Here is a 17,122-nt window from a genome sequence, read left to right as displayed (position 1 = left end):
AGTGGATAGAGAAAGGAGGAATGAATGTGAGGTGAGGAATCAGAGCTGAGTGTTGGCTCTCCTCTCACGTTCACAGCCAGTCCCGCACAGCTCTCATTTAATGTGGGGTGCGGCATTCTGCCGTTTCTGTCCGCTACTGGAGGTCTTTCTCCATCAGAACGTATGTAAAGGGTAACTAGAAGTTGACTTGCTGAATTGGAATTTTAGAATTCTGTGGGACAGTGTTTTAAAAAATCTTCAGACTGAATTATTTTCCTAGATAACCTTTAAGTCCCTTCAAGTCTCAGTGCTCTCTGATTCTCTGAAGTATCTCATTAAAAATCACAGAAGATCGGGACCAGCAGTTGGTGTAATGGCTATGTCACTGGACTCCCATGTAGTTGACAACGGTTCATTGAGTCCTGGACACAGTGGCTTAAACTCATGCTGGTGCGTGTGCGTGCGTGCCCAAGATCCCCAGAGGAGAAGGGATTGCAGCGTGGCCGTCCCCCCTGGGGGGTTATTTCTCGCTTTCTATCTCTCTGTCTGTCTGTCTTCTGGTGAGCACATGCACCCTATAGAAAAAAGCTCTCAAAAAAAAAAAAAAAAAGAGAGAGAGAGAGAAAAAATCACAGAAGATGTAAAGGTGCATTGGAAGCAGAGTAATTGGTATTTCACTAGGGCTTTAGAAGCAGCCACAACACACAGTAAGGCTTAGTAGCTTTAATGTAATGTGTTTGACCAAGGCCACTCCTTTAATATATGAGACTTTTCTTTTTAGAATTATTTTATTTAATTTTATTATTATCATCATTATTATTTTCCAGTTTGATCAGAGAGAGACAGAGAGAGAGAGAAAGAGGAAGTGAGAAAGCAAGCCACCAGGTCTGAGACTTGAACCGTGGTCAGCCATGTGGGAGTCCAACGCCTTTAACTACCATGCCACTTGCCGGCCCCAATATGAGACTTTTAAAGAGAGTTTTATTACTGTAGGCGGGTGTGTGAAACTTGGTAGATTTTCCCATGCTTTTTAAAGTTGTTTTGTTACCTTCTGTGATTTTTGTTTTTACTCCCGTTTGCTTTCTCATTTCAGAAACTTGTCAAAACTGGAGAAAATAATTGGTCTCTGCCTGAACTGGTGCACGCCGTGGTCCTGCTGGCGCATTATCATGCCTTGGCAAGCTTCGTTTTCGGTAGTGGCATCAACCCAGAGAGAGACCCAGACATCTCCAATGGGTTCAGGCTCAGAGCCGTCAGCAATTTCTGCGTCTGTGACCTCGCTATTGACAACAACATAGAAAACACGTCCCTCACGGGCGGTGACGTTGGGGTTACTGTTCTTTACTCATTTTTTTCTTACCATTTTTTCTTCGAGCTTCCTGATGTTAAAAATATCTAGGGACCAGCAGTTAGCATAATGGCTATGTCACTGGACTCCCACGTAGTCAACTGCGGTTCGCGTCCCAGACCTGGTGGCTTAAAACTCACGCCAGGCACGTGTGCGTGCGTGCCCAAGATACCGAGAGAAGAACGGAGGAGAAGGGATTGTGGCGTGGCCATCCCCTCTGGGGGGTGATTTCTCGCTTTCTGTCTCTATGTCTCTCTCTGTCTGTCTGGCGAGCGCACGTGCCCTATAGCAAAAAAACTCTTAAAAAAAAAAAAGAAAAGAAAAAATATTTAGAGAGGGGCCAGAGATAGTGTAATGGTTATGTCACTGGAGTCCCACCTAATTTCATGGTTTGAGTCCTGGACCCAACAGCTTGAGGTTGGGCACGTATGAGTGCATGCCCAAAACCCCGAGAGGAGAATGAGGCAACGGGACTGCAGTGTGGCCATCCCCGCAGGGGGTGACTTTTTGGCTGTCTATCTGTCTGACTCCAATGAACACACACACCCTATAGCAAAAATCTCTCTAAAATACAAACACACACACACAAACTAAAGAGAACTGATTCTCTAATTAGATCAGATTATTATATACTTAAAATATTTTTGCCTATTTTTTTTTTTTGAGAGATTTTCACTGTAGGGCGCGTGCGCTCGCCAGACAGACAGAGACATAGAGACAGAAAGCGAGAAATCACCCCCCAGGGGGGATGGTCACGCCGCAATCCCTTCTCCTCCATTCTCCTCTCGGGATCTTGGGCACGCACGCACACGTGCCCGGCGTGAGTTTTAAGCCACCGGGTCCGGGACACGAACCGCGGTCGACTACATGGGAATCCAGCGACATAGCCATTACGCTAACTGCTGGTTCCCTTGCCTATTTTTTTGTAAAAATTTAACTGGTACCTGACCTTCTGATTTGCCTTGAAAATGCTTTAAAGGCAATGGATATTCATAAGCCATACAGACTAAACGATGCGCTGCAGCAGCCATAGTTATTCAGTGACCCAGTGCTCAGCAGCTTCCAGGGTGATGTATATCTGCACGAGGTGCCAGGACGACCGATGGAACATATTCCCTGTGAGAGCAGAAAGTAGGACAGTTGAGGCTGACTCGTTTTTTAAAACCTACCATTTTAATGAGTCATTTCTATTCATATAATGCTTGTTACAATGTGAGTTTTCAGGATGTGAATACAAATCCAGTGAGTAAGCCGGGGGTTAACATACCCACCCTCTCAACACTGGTAAGGTTCTGTGATTAGGCTGTAAGCCACCGTCTCCTTATGGTGTTATGTAACACTGGACATTGCTCCTGTCTGCGTGCAGCTTTGTTTCCTTGAGTCAATGTGCTCTCTTCCACCATCCTTTATAACACGGTACATACCAAATGCTAGAACTGTAGGCTTTTAACACACACACGCGCTCACACGCACACACACATTTACAACTTTCAAAATGAAAACAAAAACGTACTTCTGAAAATGTTGAATTTGTCATATGAATCTCTTTGAAGTTAGTGAAAAGCTCCCTTAGGAAATGAGTAACCATGCACCTGCGACTGTACATAAGATGGTGATGACAGGACATTAGGAGATGGGGACGTTTATTGTAACGAAGTCTAATGCTAGTAACACCCAACGCTCTCGTACCTGGTTCCAGATTGTGGACTCTCTAAGTGAGCTAGAGGCCTTAATGGAAAGGATGAAAAGGCTTCAAGAAGAGAGGGAAGATGAAGAGGCATCTCAGGAAGAAATGACCACTCGTTTTGAGAAGAAGGAAGAAAATCTTTTCGTGGTCTCTGGAGACACTTTCACTCATTTCCTCATTCAGGTGTTTTTTTGTTTGTTTGTCTTGTTTTGTTTCACTGCCTTGGCCTTCTAGTTCTTTGACCCCTGACATCAAAACCTTCAGTACTGTCCATATAGATACATAAGAATATTCTACGACTTGATTTCTGCTGCCTTTTACTTATTCTCCTCCTCTGCTCTACCCTAAAGTCATTGCTTTCCCTCTTAGGCTGGTGCAAGTTTGAATGCATCTTAAATCCAGTTGAGAGAAGTTTCCAGCGTGATAGTCCGTACTCTATTCTGGATAAAATGCTATTGAAAGCAGGCCAGTTGCTTTAAAGTTAAAGGGGGATATTTAATCTATCTTGCCTCTGTGATTTTTCTTAATGATAAGTGGAGCTCTCTTTCAATTGAAATTTTTTGCTCTTTTTTGGGGTGGGGCATGTGGGGGAGGAATATCTGAACAGCGCTGCTTTTCCAGAGTCATTTCAGCATCGCGTTGCACCTGCAAGTCTTTGGGGTCTCATAGCCATGTATTATTTAGTTCATTTTCTTCATTTTCAATTTGGAGGAATTCATTCTACCTTAAAAGGTAGGGTTCTTTCCTCCAGCCTTAAAAGCAGAGTTTTTCTAATATTCTAGGAAACTGAAATAACAAGAAAGTGTCTCAATTACAGCTGAAATATTGACCATACATAGTATTAATAAAATAGCAGAGACTGAATACAGTATAAGCCCTTCAAAAATCATCCATCTACATAGTATTTCTTTTTGAAATACAGTTCCATTGATTTTTAAGGAGAATTAGTTAATTGTATTAAATTCAACAAAACAATAGGCTTTGTTAAACTGCAGCACATTTATACTGCAAAAATTTATTTCATTGTTATTAGTAGTAATTTTATTCTTTCAATAAAATTGACAAAACTAACCTGATCATTTGCTTTGATTTATATTGGTGTCACATTCTTGCTCCAAGGTTTGTTTCCGTTCAATGATTATAACATGCATTCTGAAAGATACCAGAATTGTCAGTCATTTTTTCCCCTATATTTTTTTTTGTGCCCTGCAGTATTCTTGCAACATTTCTTATCATCATTTAATATTGCATTAGTAAAAATTATGCAAAGCGTATTTTTATTGTCACTTTTTAAAATGTCAATCGTGAAGGCCAGCCCATGGCCTGGTGGTTAAGGCAGCTGGATCTTACATGGCCAACAGCGACGTGCGAGTCCCAGACCCGCAGCTGAGAGACACGGCAGGCATGTCTGCGTTTGTAATGGAGGAGCCGGGATTAAGATGCCCCGTGCCCTGCAGGTGGTGCTTTCTAGGTTTCTCTCTCTCCCTTCCTGTCTCCTGCGAGCAAACGTGCCCTCCAGCCCAAGTATAAAACATCAGTTGTGATCTTTGCAACAGACACATGCAGTATCTCTTGTTAACCAAAACAGTAGCTAGACTAGAGACAAGGGCATTAAGCATGGGGTCAGGACCTGGATTCAAAGGCCCTGCTTTCGTCTTCTATTAGCTTCGCAAACTTGGAAGTCACTTAGTGTCTATAGTCCACGATTTCCTCACTACGATCGACAAATGATGGTTTAAAGGATGGTCCCTGAGGAGGATGTTCACACAGCAATAGATAAAATTGTACCTGTGAATTTGCAGATTGGAAGTCCCCGCTGGGGCCAGGTCATGGCACAATATTGGTGACATGGAAAGGGGCTGAGGTGGTGGTGGGGGGTTGTCTCGGCTCCTCCGTGAGCATCCTGGTGTCCGTGAGAGCTGGGCCAGCTGAGACTGGGGGTGGACGGCAGCAGGAAGGCCTTGATCAGGGCCTCGTATGGAAAAGATAATAATAAAAAATAACAAAAAGTCCTCCAGCGCACACTGGGCATGCGTGCATGCCTGTGATCTGGGCCAGCAGGGGATGGATCATGGCATGAGGACCCAGAGGACCCAGAGCAGAGCCTGACCAGAAATCTCAGAAAACTTAAGAACGGTGTCGCATTTCACTGCCTGGTAAGAGTTACAAGGAAAAACCATAGTTCCTGATGCATGTCTCTCTCACCTGGGCTTCGTGGATCAAGAAAGTCGTTCTCAGAAAACACCTCTGCTCCCACGAGCTCAGATACATCATGTGTTCCAGACCCCTGGTGAGCCTTTGCATAAAACTTCTTTTTTAAATTTGCTACAGGGCATGTGCGCTCACCAAACAGAGAACGAGAAAGTGAGGAAGCACCCGCAGGGGTCATGGATGGCCAGGCCACAGTTCCCTCCTCTAGTCTCTGCCCAGGATGTTAGACCCGCACACACAGGTACCTGATGTGCTTCTCAAGTTAGCAGGTCCCACGCCGTAGGCCATGTGGGAGCCACCTAAACCACCACACCACCGGCTGACCTTCGCATGAAATTCTTTAAAAGGAATTTGGAGCAAGAATTCCTCACCCTCCCTCTTATATCCCTTCCAAATATGCACACACAAAAGCCCTTCACCTTTGCAGGGAATTCAGCACAACTCCTCTGTGACAGGGCTTTGTGACACCCTCTGGCTGAGCGCATGCCTCCTGAATGCCACCTCACGATCCCCTGGCAGCATGTCTATCTGCAGGGGTGCTGTGGCCAGTTCCAGACAGTCCTCGTGGCCTTGAACTGCTTGCTTCTGGCTCCTGCCCTGGGGCTCCTGGTGCCATGGCAGATGCCGGGGAGCTGCCTTTCCACGAAGCACGCCCGACCAGAGGTGCTGGGCGTGAGCACCATTTCACCCAAAGCCAACGCTTCCTCCTCTCATGCCCTGAACCAGCTCTGAGCCCCGGAAGGTGCGGTGGGATCGCACTTCTCTCCTTTCGTTTTCTACTCCCCCGTCCCAAGCACATCGTAGCCCTGGGCTTTGCTTCCAGGGCAGCCTAGGCTAAGACAGACTCTATGGGGAGGGGCTCGGGGACCAGATCCTGTGCAGGTGGACGGATGCTGTGGCATGACGCTGGATCCAAGTGGGAAGGCCCAGAGTTCAGATCCCAGGTGGGCCTGAATACACAGCTCACCTACGATCCTGGTGGGCTAGAAATCCAGGTGTGCGTGGGGAGGGGTGGGCAGTCACAGTGTGGCAAGGCCCCCTCAGGATCTCTCTGGAAGTAAAAGAAGAAAAGGAAGGTAGATCCTAGAATAAATTCAAATCTCAACTTCACTATTACTAACTTCTCCTGAGTTCTGTAAGAATGTGTCTGATATTTCATATATTTTTTGAATGTTTGAGTTCTGTGCAATGTACAATATTCCATGAAAATAAGTTCTGGGGAAATTCGAAATGGGAGATTACAGTTTCCATGTGATTATCAGACTTCTCTCTAAGCATCTACAACTACAGGAAAGCTTGTTAAAAAAAAAACATTCCTGGGGACCAGCAGTTGGCGCAATGGCTATGTCGCTGAACACCCATGTAGTCGAGCGCGGTTCAAGTACTGGACCTGGTGGCTTAAACTCACACCAGGCACATGTGCGTGCATGCCCAAGATCCCAAGAGGAGAATGGAGGAGAAGGGATTGCGGCGTGACCTTCCCCTCTGGGGGGTGATTTCTTGGTTTCTGTCTCTCTGTCTCTCTCTGTCTTTCTGACAAGCGTACATACCCTATAGCAAAAAAAAGGACATTCCTGGGGGCCAGGAACCCCTACTCCATAGTGTCTGCCTTAGGCTAGGCTGCCATGATGTGGTGTTTAAGGGACTGGACTCCCACATTGCTGACCACAGTTTAAGTCCCAAACCTGAGAGGCTGGCTGGCTCTCTCTCTCTCTCTATCTCTCTCTCATCAAATTTTAAAAATAATAAACAAAAATAAAATAAAATAAATAACTCGTGGGAACCAGCAATTAGCGTAATGGCTATGTCGCTGGACTCCCATGTAGTCGACCGCAGTTCAAGTTCCGGACTCGGTGGCTTAAAACTCACGCCGGGCACGTGTGCATGCGTGCCCAAGATCCTGAGAGGAGAATGGAGGAGAAGGGATTGCGGCGTGGCCATCCCCCCTGGGTGGTGATTTCTCGCTTTCTATCTCTCTGTCTCTGTCTGTCTGGCGAGCGCACGCGCCCTACAGTGAAAATCTCTCCAAAAATAAATAAATAAATAAATAAATAAATAAATAAATAAATAAATCTTAAAAAATAAACATTCCTGGAAACTGTTGTGACTTGCTGGATCAAAATGGAAGTTAAGGGAGTCCTACAATGTCCCTTTTTACAAGCTCCCCACACAAGTTTTTATTTTGCTTTGAAAGTTTTGGCCGTCGGGTGTGTGCACTCTCAAGAGACAGACAGGAAGATAGGGAGAGGGAAATTGAGAAATCACCCCCTGGGGGTTAGGTATGCCACAGTCCCTTCTCTTCTATTCTCCTCTTGGGATTTTGGGCACACACACATGCACCTGGAGTGATTTTTAAGCTGCCAGGTGTAGGACTTGAACCATGGTCAGCCATATGGGAGCCCAGGGTCTTAATCACTGCACTACACCACCTGCTGGCCCTGGTACACACATGCTTTTATGCACTCAGCAGCACACTGGTCTTGGGGAGAACTGTGTGTTTGGGAGCAGCCGTTCTTATCTTTGCGCACACGCTCCCAATGCTTCCCCATCACTGGAAACTGAAGACGTTTCGTGAAGTTATTAATGTAGCAAATCAAATGGAATCCGGAGAAAGCGGCATCAAAGATGAATTCCCCGTGGTGAAAATCAACTGCTCATTACAGATGCCATTAGAAACTGCGTCTGCGGTGGAAACGGCTGAGACGGAATTCCTCCATCAACAGGCAGACACACTGACTGCTCTTGTACACATTTCCCAACTGCTTCCCAGAAAGCTCGTGCCAATTCACACGCCTTCTCGATGCCTGGGACACCCCTCGTCGCGATCACAAGCACTCAGCCTAACTGCATGTCCTGGGTGAATCTGTCCAGGGCTGACCTTGGTGTGACAAGGTGGGAACATTCTGCACCCAGACCGAGGATGCAGTGAGGGGGAGACCTAGCATGGGGCTTCGGAGCAAGAGAGGACTCTTAGCACTTGCTTGAAGCAAGACGCTTCTGTGTGGCTTTGAAGACAAGTGTGATTACTCAGTCTGACCAGGCTGTGGCAGCACTGAGCCCCCACCCCCACCCCGGGGCCTGGGCTCTGGGCTGGAGGATGCATCTAAGGGATTACTCTAAGGAGTAAATGCGAGACAAGCAACCCCTCTAAGCTGGGGCAGGGAGAGGTCCCTGGAGAAGGCCCCAGATGGGGTACAGGGAGTGAGGGGTTAGAACTCAGAAGGGATGGGGCAAGTTTAAGAGCTTCCGAAGTCCCTTGCTCCAACTCCAGGCTGAAGCCGAGGCAGCGAAGGAGCAAGTCAACCCTCTCAGCTTCCTGAGGCTGCGACGCTGCCTCCTGCTGCTCAGAGCCGTCCTCACCCAACTTTCCCAAGAGGCACGTGCCCCTTCTTGTCTGAAGTGCGGCAGATTCTAACCGACTTCTTCCATGGAGCATCTTCCATGTACAAGGTTCTATAAATGGAACCCTTTCTACTCAGCTTTGGCCACACCCCCAAGACTCAGGAGAGAGCAAAGTGTTCCCCTACGCCAAAGTAAAAGAACGGGGTTGTAGCTGGGACGTGCAGAAGCGCGATCGGAAACCTGCAACGTGACCCTCACCTCAAGCCCACTCCTGGCTGTGAGAGCGCTGAGACCGAACAGGCAGAAAGAGATTTCTTCAGAAAGACTAGTGCTTTGAGCCCCAGCTCCGTGCAAGATCATTCTGAGAACATGATGCCTGTTTTATGGCGTTCAGGGAAGGCCCCAGACTGCCTTTCAACTCCAGTCTCAAAGAAAGCACACAGGCCAGGTTGCGGCTTTTGCTGCCCGTCGGGAGGGGCCTAGTTGCGGCTTGAGCTGCCAGTCGGAAGGTGCCTAGGCTCTCCTCCAGGGCCTGGGGCTGCACAGGCTGGTCTGACTGACCTCCTAGGGGACCAAAGCCCTTGCTCAAAGCCAAGTGACCCAGTGGTGTTAGGTATCACCCAGCCCCACCCAGCAGACTCCAGAGAAATGCTAACTAAGTTGCCATGGTGATTTTTAAACCAGTCAGGCTTCCCGGCTTGAGCCATAGAGCTTTAGCCCAGAAGTTTCCTACCCACTTGTCTAAAATACACCCCAGCCTAAAGGGTGTTTATTCGCTCAAAGCCTGAGTCAGGCCACTTTACTAGGTTCCTTTATTTCTTTAAAAGTAAGTAGTTTTTTGTTTGTTTGTTTGTTTGTTTTTAGAGGTTTTTGTCTTAGATGCATGTGCTGGCCAGAGAGACACCGAGAGAAAAAGTGAGAGATCACCATCCCTTGAGGGGATGGCCCCACTCCAACCCCTTCTCCTTCGTTGTCCTCCTGGGATCTTAGGCAAGCAGGAACACGCGCCTGGTGTGATTTTCAGGACATAGGTCCGGGACTTGAACCGCTGTTGGCCATGTGGGAGTCCAATGACGTAACTGCTACACTGAAAGTAAATAATACAGGGCCAGCAGGTGGCATGGTGGTTAAGGCACTTGACCCCCAGAAGGCCAACTGGGGTTCAAGTCCTGTACCTAGAGGCTTGCTTTCTCATTTTTCCTTTCTCTCTCTCTGTCTCTCTCTGGTGAACGTACATGCCCTGTAGCAAATTTTAAAAATAATATTAAATATATTTTTTGAAAGTATAATTGATATATAATCCCATCTAAGTAGGCAAATGGAGAGCATTGTTCTAAGGCAGCACCCTTAAGCACAGTGAGAAAACAAAGCACAGAGTCAAGAATAAGAGCGTAGGCTAAGGGGCAGGCCCCATGGTGGTTAAGGAAGCCTAATTCCACATGGCCCACTGTGGTTCAAATCCTGACTCCAGCAGTTTGAAAAACATAATGTGCATGCATGCCTTAAATCCTGACAGGACGGAGAAATGGAGGAGAAGGGATTGTGGTGTGACCACACCTAGTGAGGAATGCTTTCTCAGTCTCTCTCTGCTGAGAGCACAGCCCTCTGGCAATTAAAATGAATAATAATGAGCCTTGGACCATGTTCCCTTCTGCCTGGGTTCCCTCACACCACCTTGTCTCCTGAACTCCTACTTATCTCTCAGGGTACAAATCAAATGTCACCTCCTCTTTGAAGCCTCCCCTGCCTCATCCCAGCAGTCAGTTGCACCTTCCTCTGTGCACCCACACACTTCCTCACACCTTCTCACCCACAGGCATCGACACCCAGCAAGCTCTGCCACGCATGCTTTAACTCCCAGATCCTCACAGGACCCTAAACGGTCGCTTTATAATAAACCCCATTTAGCGTACAAAACAAGGCACAGGAAAGAGGAGTCACTTGTCCAAGGCCACACAGCCCTGAAGGGGCAGCAGGCGGCCGACTCCAGCTGGCACCCCTGACCGCTGCACACCCTGCTTACTCCCGGGCCCAGGCGCCCACTGCAGCTCCTGTTGGGTGGGGCGAGCCGGAGGCCGTGGTTCATTCATTTCTGCATCCTCACCTCCTAGCACAGTGCCTGGCACCCCGCACCTCTGCTCCAAGGCACTAAAGCTGCACTGCTTAAGAAAAAAACCATAAAATTCACCGATGCATCCCGGTCTCCTCTTCTCTCTGGCGGTGATTTCCATTTAGGAAACATTGCTCAGCGGTCCTAAGGAGCCTGGAAGAGTCTCTTTGAAATTGGGGAATAGTAAAGCTCTCCTAATTCCATTTAATCCAAATTGAAACAAACAAAAACAGCATTTCTTTCCACAGGAAAATGCATGAAGCCAAATGGAGTAAAATAGAGGCATGCATTTGTCCTGACACTTTCCCCATAGAGAAAAAGTGAGTTGGGCCACCCTGTGGCATGGTGGTTAAAGTGGCTGGACCCCACATGGTCGACTGTGTGGTTCAAATCCTGAACTGGTGATTTGAAAAGCATGCGCGTGTGCATGCATGCCCCAAATCCCTAGTGGGGTGTGCTTTCACACTCCCTCCCCCCATGTCTGCCTCCCATGAGCTCACACACCTTACAGCAAATTAAGAAAAAAGAAAAGGGAAGATGGAGCTGCCTGAGGGCCCTGCCTGGCAGGGCAGCTCCCGTGGACTCTGGGGGCAACTGTGGACTCTGGAGTTGGAGGTCTTGAAGAGGGGGCACTTTGAAGACACCGCTGGCTGCAAACCAGTCCCAGAGCAGCAGCCCCATCAGTGCGGTGAGTCTGAGCCAGAACCCAGCCTCAGAGCAAGGATGAGAGGGGATGGCATTTTAAAATCCTTGGAGTTAGCAAAGCTGAAGGTCGCCTGGCCAGCGCTGGCTCCTTCCTCTTCCCAGTTTAGTCCTAGTCTGTGTAATTCCAGGATTCTGACCTTTTCCTCATCAAAGGCAGATGGGGTCTGAGTGCAAGTCACCCACGTTACCTCTGGCACTTTCCCTGCTTAGAAACAAAAGGTGAGGCTTTGCCAAGCTTAAATGGCATTCCTTCCAAAGCTCCACCTCTGGCTCTGTTCAACACGCACCAGAGGGGGCCTTTTAAGGTGCTACCGCTAATTTTCCAGTAAAACAAAACTGCCCAGCAGGCCTGAGGCAAAAAAAAAAAAAAAGAACTATCTTTTTAAACTCGAGCTCTAATTAGCTCTATTAAAAAAAAAAGATTACTTAAACCTAAATGTAAACTTGGACTAAAGCCTTAGACTGAAAAATGCTGGAAACTAGAACTGGGAGGTGACAGAGGTCGGAAAGGAAGTGCAGGGGCGGAGGAAACTCTGGGTGAGGGTTTTGCTTCCAGTCCGCAGTCACCGAGTTCGCGGCTCTGCACCCTGGACCTGGTGTGCGAGCACTCTGAGCGTGCAGTTTACACCAAGGCTCAATACGGCGGATGCGGGTGTAGGCGACAGGGGTGCTGCCCTCGAGTGAGTCACTGTCGCAGAGAGGGGACCGCAAACGGGCAAAGATCGGCATAGAGGACTCGGCACATGACAGGGCCTCCCAAAGTCACTCTCTCTCTTCCCTTTGGGAGAGAAAAAATGATGTGACCATAGCGGTGTCCCTGGACAGAAAGGAGAAGCCTTGGACCATGGAAAGCGAAAGGTCCCTGTGTCCTGACGGGCCTGTGGTAGAAAGATGGCCGTGGTGAGAAGGCCCTTCATTAGCTGGTGACGCGGCAATGGGAGGGGAGCACAGGGCCCATGTTGGGGCATGGTGAGACTGAGAGGCAGAAAGCCCCAGGACCAGCAGTTAGCGTAATGGCTATGTTACTGGACTCCCATGTAGTTAACCACAGTTTAAGTCCCAGACCTGTTGGCTTAAACTCACGCTGGGCACGTGTGCGTGCGTGCCCAAGATCCCGAGAGGAGAATGGAGGAGAAGGGATTGCGGCATGGCCATCCCCCCTGGGAGGTTATGTCTCGCTTTCTATCTCTCTGTCTCTGTCTTTCTGGTGAGTGCATGTGCCCTATAGCAAAAACCTGTCCAAAAAAAAAAAAAAAAGTATAAACTCTCTATTGGCTGGTGAGGCCAGTAAGGGTACTGCTTGTCTAATACGGTTTCTGGGAAGACTTCATTCAGATCCTCAGTGATCATCTGGCCAGCTGGAGTTAGGTTCTTCGTTTTCTCCAACTGTTCCTGATATTCTTCAGCCCTAGCCTTTGAGAAGGACCTGAACTCAACACAACTTTTCACGTCGTCTTTTCTTCAGTGTCCACCTGGACAGTGTATTCGTCCTCCAGCAGAGGAACCTTCATGGCATTAACTTTCTCACAGTCACGCCAACCCTGCCTTGGCCATGGCGGCCTTGCAGTAAGCCTCGTGGAGAGCTGGCGGGTTGTCAGGTAGGGCAGCCAACCTGGAGGCGAGGGTCTCATTTCAGGTTCTCAGGAAGTTAGCAATGACCTTTCGGTTTCGGGGTATTATTTCTCCAAAAGCTACCCAGTCGAGAGCTTTTAGAGTAAGTTTTTGCCCAGCCATCTGGCAAATCTTTACCGACCCCAGCAGCTCACAGTCCACAGCAAGTAACAGAAGTGGCAAAGAACTTTAATATTTAATCTATCTCATTGTTTTTCTGAAATTTGAATCTAATTAAGCATCCCGTTTGTGTTTGGTCTGTTGGTTGGTTTTGCCAAATCTGGTAACCCTATTTACGTGGTACCTATCAAATTCATTCATATCGAATTACTGGGAGAAAGGAGAGGTTGAGATGAGGAGGAACCTTCAGGGCATTAACCCCACGGTCATCTGCCAAGCCTGCCTCTGCTGTGCCGGCCTCGTAGCAAGCCCAGTCAATGCCTGGCTGGACTAGACAAGCTATTCCCCCTCAGTTTCTCCGTTACTGCCTTGGGTGTGCCACGGGTAGTAAAGAGGTCATGAAAATGAAAATTGCTTTTGGGGACCAGCAGGTGGCATGGTGGTTAAGGCACTGGACACTCCCACATGGCCGGCCATGTTTTGAGTCCCAGACCTGGTGGCTTGCTTTCTCACTTTCTCTCTCTCTCACTTTGGTCATATTAAAATAAATGAATAATAAATTAACTAGGAAAAAAAAAGAAAACGCCTGGCATACCATGCACAAACATGAGTTGTCATGATAAACTCCCAGCCCCATTAGTTTCCACACACACTGGTGCCAGCGCCACCTCATTTCTGGGCCATCCTAGTCCAACTATTTTGAACTCAAAATGTCATTTTTTTTTTAAGGATTGTTCTATTTAACTTTATTAATTTATCTCTATATTTCTAAATATGATCAGAAGCGGAGGGAGACTACGCCACCTGCCGGCCCCTCCAAATATAACACTGCTATTTCCCCACTGGTCCCTGCTGCTTGACTGTGTGTATGGAGAGACTTTAAAAAACTCAGAAAAATGCAGCTACAGTATGAGTCTATTTTGCTGTAAAAAAATTAAAATTCTTACAGTATTTATCCCCAATATGCATTTCTATGAACTTTTTGAAGACTCGCCCACCCCTGAACAATGTTCTGTTGTTCCCCATGGGCGCCCCCTGCAAGTGCCCAGAGCTTCCCTTCCTTGGCACACCTGCCGACTTTCCCTCTGCCGTGTGTCTGTGTGTGAGTTATTAGTAAAGACGGACAGAGCCGGGGCAGAGCCCCACGACAAGCCAGACGCTCCGACTCTGCGGGTGGTCATCAGTCCCTGAATAAGCACCCTTGGGGGCTCACCTGGGGCCCTGGAACAGGACCTTGTTTCTCTGTACTTGAACATCAGCAGAAGCCTCTCCAGACCCCACGAGGCAATGGCCGAGACTGCCACATCCCTCACTACGGTTTAACTCAGCAGCTTGTGGACAAATACAAGGTATTTTGTCACTTGTTCTCGCTCTTTTTTTTAAAAAGGTTTTTGCTGTAGGGTCACATGCTCATCTGACAGAGAGAGGCAAAGTGAGAAATCAACCCCTAGGGGGATGGCCACACCACAATCCCTTCTCCCCCATTCTCCTCTCAGGATTTTTGGGCAAGCAGGCACAAGCGCCTGGCATGATTTTCAAGCTGCCGGGTCTGAGCTTGAACTGTGGTTAGTCATGAGGGAGTCCAGCATCTTAGCCACCACGCCTCCTGCTGGCCCCAACGCTCTTTCTAAAAGATGTGTTGTTTATTATTATTGTTATTTGCTATAGGGCATGCGCACTCACCAGAGAGACAGAACGAGAGAGAGGGAAGGTGAGAGAGCAAGCTGCCAGGTTCTGGGACTCAAACCACAGTAGGCCATGTGGGAGTCCAGGGCCTTAACCACTGTGCCACCTGGTGGCCCCAGCTCTGTTTTTACTCTCTCTCTTTTAAAGTTCACTTACTTACTTCCTCCATGAGGCGGGAGAGAGACAGGGATAGAAACAGAGAGAGCATCCTTAACAGGGTCCTGATGTTCTAATCCCCCCAGCTTTGAGCCAGGCCAGGATTGTGGGTAAACGCTCCTGGCACACTCAGGGAGGTCTCTGGATGTTCTTGGAGACAAGAACCTTCCCCTGTGGGCTCGCCGTGCAGAATGTGTTGACCATTGTGTCACCAACTGGCCCTGTCCTTTTAAATTCTTTCTCCTTTCTTCTGTCAATTTTATGACCAATGCCTTTACTAAGTGTCTGAACCGTTTCTGAGTTACAAATGAGATACGTAAAATAGTCACCGGCTAGATGTCTTCCAGTCACCTGCCCCCACCTGCAGGGAGCGCTGCATCTCCTCTCACACCCGTGCCACCAGGACGCGTCGCCTTTCCTTGGCCTCTATCGCCCCCTGCAGGAGAGTTCCACCACCTGCATGGCGGAAGAAAAAAGCTGGCAAGGGCAGCCTGTCTTTTTCTGGCGTCCCCAAACGTCCAGAGGCTTCTCACCTCTCTGGTTCCACACTCTACTATTTACTCAGCTGAGTGACTTTGGGCACATCCCCTTTCTTAACTGGTTTCATCTCTAGAAGAGGATCTGATAGCCATAAATTTGCTTTGACAGTGATTATTTTTTAGAGAGTTATTTGAATTTTATTTATTATTATTGTCATTTTTCAAAACTTTGCTATTGGGCACATGTGCTCAGCAGGGAGAGACAGAGAGGGAAAGTGAGAAAGCAAACCACCAGGTCCAGGACTTGAATCTCGGTCAGCCATGTGGAAGTCCAGTGTCTTAACTACACGAAGTAAGTCAGAATTCTCTCTGCAGCAGTCAGGGAAGGCTTCACAGAAGAGGTGATGTAGGAGTTGGATTTGGAAAAACACATAGGCATTTACCAGGTCAGAAAAAAGGGAAAGGACATTCTAGAAAGTAGGAGTTTTGACCTAGTTTGCTCCGGAGGGTTCCCAAGGAGGGACTGAATCCCACAGCAGGGCCATTAGGGGAGTAGTATGGGGAAAGAGAAAATTTAACTTTTTTTTTTTTTGAAGTTTTTTTTTTTTTGTCATAAAACATGTATACTTGCTTGGGAGAGAGAGAAAAAGAGAGGAATCATTCCCATGCCCCCTGCCCCCCAGTGGGTATGGCCACGCCAGGATCTACTCTCCTCACAGAATTTTGGGCACCCATTCATACACACTGGAGGTTTTCAAGCCACTGGATCTGGGACTCAGTCTGTGGAGCTGGTCATGTAGATCCAGTGCCTTAACCACCATGCCACCTGCGGGCCCCCAAATTTGCCACTGTAAGGCAAGGCTGGGAGAGGCGTGGTTGTGGCAGGTGTTTAGTGGGGGAATGAAGAACAGGAGCTTTAAGGCTGGGAAAGAACATCCATTCGATTCAGGATGAGGAGGGATGCTTCATGACTCAGGCTCTGCCACCTACTCACTCTGGGACCTTGGCTAAGTCAACCACGCCCTCCAGGCACTGGTTCTCTCATTTGTAGCTGGAGGTAGTAATACCCACCTCACTGCGTTGCTGCAAGAAAACGCAAGCACAGTCATGAACAGGGTGCCTGACACCGATGCGCCCAGACAGGTACGACAATCTGATGTGCATCTCGGGAAGTCGTCCCGCCTCGCTGAGACCACTGTCGTCATTTATACAGAACCACGTGTTTGCCCTGCGTGCGTCAGAAACCGCACAGTGGGACCAGCAGTTAGAGTAATGGCTATGTCGCTGGACTCCCACGTAGTTGATCGCGGTGGCTTAAACTCACACCGGGTGTGTGTCCGTGTGTGCCCAAGATCCTGAGAGGAGAATGGAAGAGAAGGGTTTGCAGCATGGCCATCCCCCCTGGGGGGTGATTTCTTGCTTTCTGTCTCTGTCCCTCTCTGTCTTTCTGGCGAGTGCATGCGCCCTATAGCAAAAACCTCTCCAAAAAAAAAAAAGAAAAGAAAAGAAAGAAAGAAAAGAAAAAAAGAAAAAAAGAAACGGCACAGCTATGGTCAAGTAATACAGGCAGTAGGGTCCAAATAAACTCGAGTTCTGAATAGGGAGAGAGAATGCAACCTCTATTTTAAAACTATCCCGAGAGCCTACAATTTGGACGGCATTTTCCCTTGCATTACTTCATTTTGCTT

At 48.0% G+C, this 17,122-nt stretch overlaps 1 long non-coding RNA gene across 1 annotated transcript; it reads right to left on the bottom strand.

Annotated features, from left to right (window-relative positions):
• Positions 1–2,282: 2,282 nt before the first annotated feature.
• On the bottom strand, positions 2,283–6,271 carry LOC102493763 (uncharacterized). The gene is made up of 4 exons (XR_336608.2): positions 6,193–6,271; positions 4,803–4,986; positions 4,087–4,166; positions 2,283–2,443 (listed from the first exon to the last, which is right to left on the bottom strand). It is a non-coding gene; the product is annotated as an uncharacterized LOC102493763 (long non-coding RNA).
• Positions 6,272–17,122: the final 10,851 nt, after the last annotated feature.

The sequence above is a fragment of the Tupaia chinensis genome, unplaced genomic scaffold (assembly GCF_000334495.1).
Source record: "Tupaia chinensis unplaced genomic scaffold, TupChi_1.0 Scaffold140218_1, whole genome shotgun sequence".
Lineage (NCBI taxonomy): Eukaryota > Metazoa > Chordata > Mammalia > Scandentia > Tupaiidae > Tupaia > Tupaia belangeri.
The sequence above is the reverse complement of the archived record's forward strand: the minus strand, read 5'-3'. Positions and strand labels throughout refer to the sequence as shown.